We start from the raw sequence: 5999 nt of genomic DNA, 5'->3' as shown, positions 1-5999 counted from the left end.
CCCTGGGCATGGCTCCACAACTGCTCTAAAGGAACAGACAACATTCATGAATCTGACTGCATTCAATGGGCAGTCAGCAGGGAGTGTGGAGGAAAGGTTTGGTACGAGCACAAATCAAAATAAAAATGCACGTGGGGATCCTACTTGAAAGTCCATACAAACACCTCAAAAGTAATTTCTATTTTTCCACAACCAGTGAATATTTCTGGGATACATGTACCCCAGAAGAGGCTGGGCTTTAGCCCCATGCCTTATGCAAGCAGTGAGCATCTATGACAGAGAATGTGCAGAGGGCCTGGGGCTCCCAGCATTGCTCCAGTGCTGTCTCTGGCACTTTCTGATGTAACTTACCTGAGGTTCTCGGAGATATGAGTCTCCTGTCCTCTCCTGCCTGTGCTTTCCTCCTGCCAGCTCTTGGATAACTTGCTGCCTCCCCTTGCCACCTTCATTATCCATGCTGCTGGAATTTTAAAGAAAGTAGTCAACCCTGGACCTCCTGCTCTCCAGGTAAGTGCTGATCCATGGGATTTCACAGTGGGTGAAGAAGTTGATGCATGTATGTTTTAAAGTCCAATGCTGCCTGCTCAGAGGATGGCAGCCTGATTGCAATCTCCAGGGTTCAAGGGTGAGAGATCATTTATGTTCTTTTGAGGGCACCAGGGATGCAGAAGCAAACAGAATCCCTTCAAGGCCTTTGAGGGATGGTTTCTGTTGGGACATAACACTAAAGAAGAGTTTTAGATTGATAAACTAAATCAATACGTGTTGTGTTGGGCATCAGTTGGGAGGGTGTGGCTCACACTTTGCCACTGTCCCACCTTGGGTGGATCAGAGGCCCTCTAGTTGCTTTGGTCCTGTGGAATGGGGTGTGCTTGGAGGTCCCATATGAGGATCTCATAGCAAGGACAGTAGTTTTGGTCCTTAAAAACAACGGTGACTAATATTTTTTGAGGGAAGGTGTTGGAAGAGCAACAGTCCTAAAGTGACATGAAGCAGGTGAATATCACATTTGTTTTATACAGTTTATGTCCATACAAATAATCCCTATTTGGCAGAGCAGCCACAAGCCATCACAAGTGCCTTTATTGCAGGATGGCATGATTTGCATGTGTGCCTTGTGAACACACTACAAAATTGCTGTCTGTTAGAGCCATGGTTTTGAGATTAAAATCCAATTTTTTTGTAATGCAGACATAAGAAGTTATATAGCCATGTTTGTAATTAAATAGCCATTATTACTGCTCAAAACAGTTGTCATACCCTACATAATAATTGTCGCAAATTTTTCCCCATTTTTATTTTGTATTGAGTAATAAGGGAACAGTAAGGTTTTACATAGTATTCCATGAATCTGGTATTCTGGATGATTTTGGAAAAGAATTCCTCATCATTTTGTTTACTGGCTGCTTTTGTTTACTGGATTGCTGGTTGGTCAGTTAAGCCTCCTCTCCTTGGGGCTGTGCCAGGGCTGTTCTACTGGTGATATTTAGCAAGTCCAGTGGGATGTTGCTGGGGAAGACACAGAAAGGTAAGGTCAAGCCTTCTCAACCTTGACAGCCAGTAGCTTCTCTTTGGGGAAAGTGGTTCTTAATGCAGAGGCTGCAGCTTTGCTTTATTTATTCAGACAGTTTTTCTACCTGGCAAACTCCTCCAAACCTGAAGAAGTAGCCAACAACCAAACAGTTAAGAGAAATATCAAAATAAAATATTTCTGATAGATTTCATAAAGAATGAATTATAGCAGAAAAAATATTTTGGATTAAATATATTGTACTCAATTCTTCAATCCAGTAATGTATTTTTATTTATCTGAAAAGATTTAAGGTGGCCCAAACTGCTTAGATGGCATGTAGGAAGCATTCCAGTTTGACAGAAGCTTGAATTGATTACTTTTCTGAGGGAGGGAAAAAAAGGAGTTTTATTTAAATCAACTTTAAAGCTTTGTATTAAAGGGTGAATATTGGTAGCTGGAGAATACATTCTGCCTTCCCCTCATATTGCAGCTGGACAGCAATAGCCAGCCTTCACTTATTTATTTATTTCCTGCACAGAGGGGAGGAAAATATAGGTCCATGAATCAATCTAGATAATGGGGAAGGCTGAATGTAATAAATAATACAGTAACAACCCTAAACTAATGAGCTGTTGCTAAGGTACATTTCACAGGCTCATCCTCTATATAAAAAGTCACTAATAATCCCTTGGTGTAATCAGATGATAAAGCTTTGCCATAAGGCAACACCTGTGCAATTAAAGCTGTGGATTCTTTTGCACGTTTCATTAATTTCAGGATTTTGTAAAGGCACAATGACTACACTAATAATCTAGTCTACTTGACTCCGTGTCTACTGGAAACAGGGTGTCTAATTAGGTAAAGGTAATTAATTAGAGATAAATGGAGCTAATCAGACTCGGTTAACACTAATTCTCTGAATTAAGACATTTTGGGACACCTACTATTCCACTGGCTTTGATGTTTCCCAACAAACAGCGACTTGGAAAGGAGGCAGAAACCACAACGTTTATTCTGTCGGCCCAATCCTGCAGCAGCACTCACCCCAATAGTCTGCTTAGGGGGCTGTGGGACTCTGAGCTATGCCCATTCCTGTGGCTTTGCTGGGAGGGGCATCCCCTCCTGCTCTGGGGTGTTGGGGCCTTGATTTGACACCCTTGGGAGCCATTTGTTGTATTTTTCCTGGCTTCTGCTAGGATTTTGCTGATTGTGGTATTTTCCCCACAGCTTCTCCTCTTATGTGGGAGTATTTTTAAAACCCACAGTGTGCTGGTGTTTAGAAGGGCCACCATATCCTCAACTGTGGACAGCATTCAAAATGCAGAATACTGTGCCTTATTTCAAGGAAGAAAGTAGGATAAAAAAAATATAGCTAATTTAGAAGAAATCTGTATTATTCATTGAAAGGATCAGGATTTCACTGATGGTCTGTATATTTGTAACTCTTTGGAGGTCATGAGCCTGTTCTGGTGTGGTATCAGGTGCTGTTCATCTTGCTTAGGTAATCAACTACAATTGCATTCAGGTACCAGCATCTTTAAAACTAGCAGGACTATGGGGCAGGAGAGAAAAAATGTGAGTGGGACAAGAAGTGAACAAGAAATCTAGTGGGTTCAGTCTTGTGGAATTCCTACATGCTGCTATTGCTCAATCTGTGTTAGGAGAGTCCTTTTTGCCCTTTCTTTCCCCCACAGGTAAATGTTACTTCCTTGCAAGAATTAGAGTGTAATATTGGTGGCAGATGTGGTGGAAAGATGCTGTGACTGGTAGATGCCTACACTGAAATGATAGTGTTACCACCTCCAGCTTTGTTAGTGTTTGGGGATGGGGCCATGCTGGGCATGTGGAGCAAGTGCATTTTAGAAGGTATTGCCTCTTGTCTCTGCATGGTGTTAAGCTACAAAGATGATTTCCCCTCCCCTGTGGATGGTCTGCTCATTTCAGCTACAAAGCACAGCTGATGGAGAGTTCTTCATCTATTGCTTGAGTGCTGGGAGGGGTGGGAAGCACTCTCCCTGCTAGCATCTAAAGAAGACCAGATTCTTTTTTAAACTTGTATTTCTAAAATACCTCAGCTGATGTTGCACAGTGTGGTACATAACTAACAAGAGTGAGCCAGGAATGAGTGCTTGTAGGGTGAGCTATAGCCTGAGGTAAGTCTCCACGAGCTGAGCTACACTGGCCTCAACAGAGGAGATGAAATAGAAATGTCTGAATACTTCTATTACAAGATACTTTTTGGATTGACCTTTCAATAACTTGTTAAATTACAGAAAACATTTCTGTTTTCTAGATGCGAAAAAACCTGCTGGGTCACATAGTCCACAAATGCCCCTCTGGATATTTTTAATAGCAGCTTGGTGACTTTGGGCTTTCAGGAGCTGCTGGTGCTTGGGCCCCACTGTTCAAAATAACTTGCATTTCCAAGGATGGACAAAGCCTGGTTAACAGTTTCAGAGTAGTAAATACAAGAGAATTATTGTAAGTGCAGCATCCAGGCAAGAGAAGTTATTTGGGGTGTGTGCCCCCTGTACCCCACGGAGGCGAAGTGCTGCTGTCTCCTGGCTTGGCTGTGCCCTGTTAGCTTGGAGGTGGCCAGAGCTCAGAGACAGGACAGACTCCAAGCCTTTGGTTGGGGCTGCAGAGCAGTGGTATGAGATCCCAAGCCTAATTTGCTGACAGCAATTTAACCCCTCTTATTCTGCTGAGATCACCAGTCAGTCTTCAATCACGTTTATATATTTTTTTGTATCATAAGAAATTCAGGTGTTCCAGCACAGCAGGTTTCAATCTAGTTGCTGATACTGTCATCTGATGCACTTGTCCTTTTGACTACAACCCTGTCCATTGCCTAGGCTTCAATGCTTTGAGGAGGTCCTGTTCAACACACTGTGCAGGGAAGGTGGGAGATGTCCAGAGGGGTCACACAGCTGCTGGTGCTCTCTTTGGGCTGACCACTCTGCACCTGCAGTGCTGAGTGCTGCTCTAATGGGAAGCTGAGCTGAGTGTCTTGAGTGTCTGGAAGCTCTGAACCTGTCAGAGTCTGATCTGCTTCAGAGATAAGATTCACTGTCCTCCAGTCTGACGCTCCTTGTCATCTGCAGGCATGAAGCAACAACTACTGGCCTTGGATACCATTGCAGAGTTGCTGGATGTGCACAGACCTGTTCAGGTGAGTCCTAGGTGAAGGATGGGATTCAGCTCACCTGACTGCCCAGCTGCATGCAGTCTTCCTTTCCAGACTCCCCTCACTGGAGAGAAATGGGCCCTCGTGTGGTTACTCTGACCCATTTGGGGCTTCTCACTGAAGTCATGGCTCTGTTTCACCAGTGCCTGCTTTCAAAAACTCCCTGGGTGACTTCAGTGTGTGGTCTGCAAGACTGTCTGGGCTCTGTGCTTGGTATGGTGTGGTCTCGAGCAGCTTGGTTGTGACAGGGGACTGCTGCTCTATTGGGAGTTGAGGGGCTGGGGAAAGTGAAAATGAGTGAAAAAGGCTACTGCTTTTTGAATTCAGACATCTCTGCTATCTGCTTTCCGTTTGCTTCATTTCTCTTTGGCTTTGTAAGAACAAGGATACGCGGCAGAGAAAGCAAAAGCATGTGGCAGGAGAAATAGGATGAGGAATGCTGAGCTGTGGAAAGGAGTGAGTGCTGAGGAGGAGCTGGTGGCGGTGTCGGAGCAGAGCCCCGCTCCGGGTGCTCCAGGAGGCACAGCCCCTCCCCGCAGGCAGGGCGGGGCCCTGTGCCCGGTGCCACCGCAGCGCCTGGGGCAGAGGGCACCGCAGCGATTGGGGCAGAGGGCACCGCAGCGATTGGGGCAGAGGGCACCGCAGCGATTTGGGCAGAGGGCACCGCAGTGATTGGGGCAGAGGGCACCGCAGTGATTGGGGCAGAGGGCACCGCAGTGCCTGGGGCAGAGGGCACCGCAGCGATTGGGGCAGAGGGCACCGCAGTGATTTGGGCAGAGGGCACCGCAGCGATTGGGGCAGAGGGCACCGCAGTGCCTGGGGCAGAGGGCACCGCAGGGATTGGGGCAGAGGGCACCGCAGCGATTTGGGCAGAGGGCACCGCAGCGATTGGGGCAGAGGGCACCGCAGTGCCTGGGGCAGAGGGCACCGCAGCGATTGGGGCAGAGGGCACCGCAGTGATTTGGGCAGAGGGCACCGCAGCGATTGGGGCAGAGGGCACCGCAGTGCCTGGGGCAGAGGGCACCGCAGTGCCTGGGGCAGAGGGCACCGCAGGGATTGGGGCAGAGGGCACCGCAGCGATTTGGGCAGAGGGCACCGCAGTGTGCCTGGGGCAGAGGGCACCGCAGTGCCTGGGGCAGAGGGCACCGCAGTGCCTGGGGCAGAGGGCACCGCAGTGCCTGGGCAGAGGGCACCGCAGCGATTGGGGCAGAGGGCACCGCAGTGATTGGGGCACGGGGCACCGCAGCGATTGGGGCAGAGGGCACCGCAGTGATTGGGGCACGGGGCACCGCAGTGCCT

This window comes from Taeniopygia guttata, chromosome 8, assembly GCF_048771995.1.
Source record: "Taeniopygia guttata chromosome 8, bTaeGut7.mat, whole genome shotgun sequence".
NCBI classification, from domain to species: Eukaryota; Metazoa; Chordata; class Aves; order Passeriformes; family Estrildidae; genus Taeniopygia; species Taeniopygia guttata.
The sequence above is the reverse complement of the archived record's forward strand: the minus strand, read 5'-3'. Positions refer to the sequence as shown.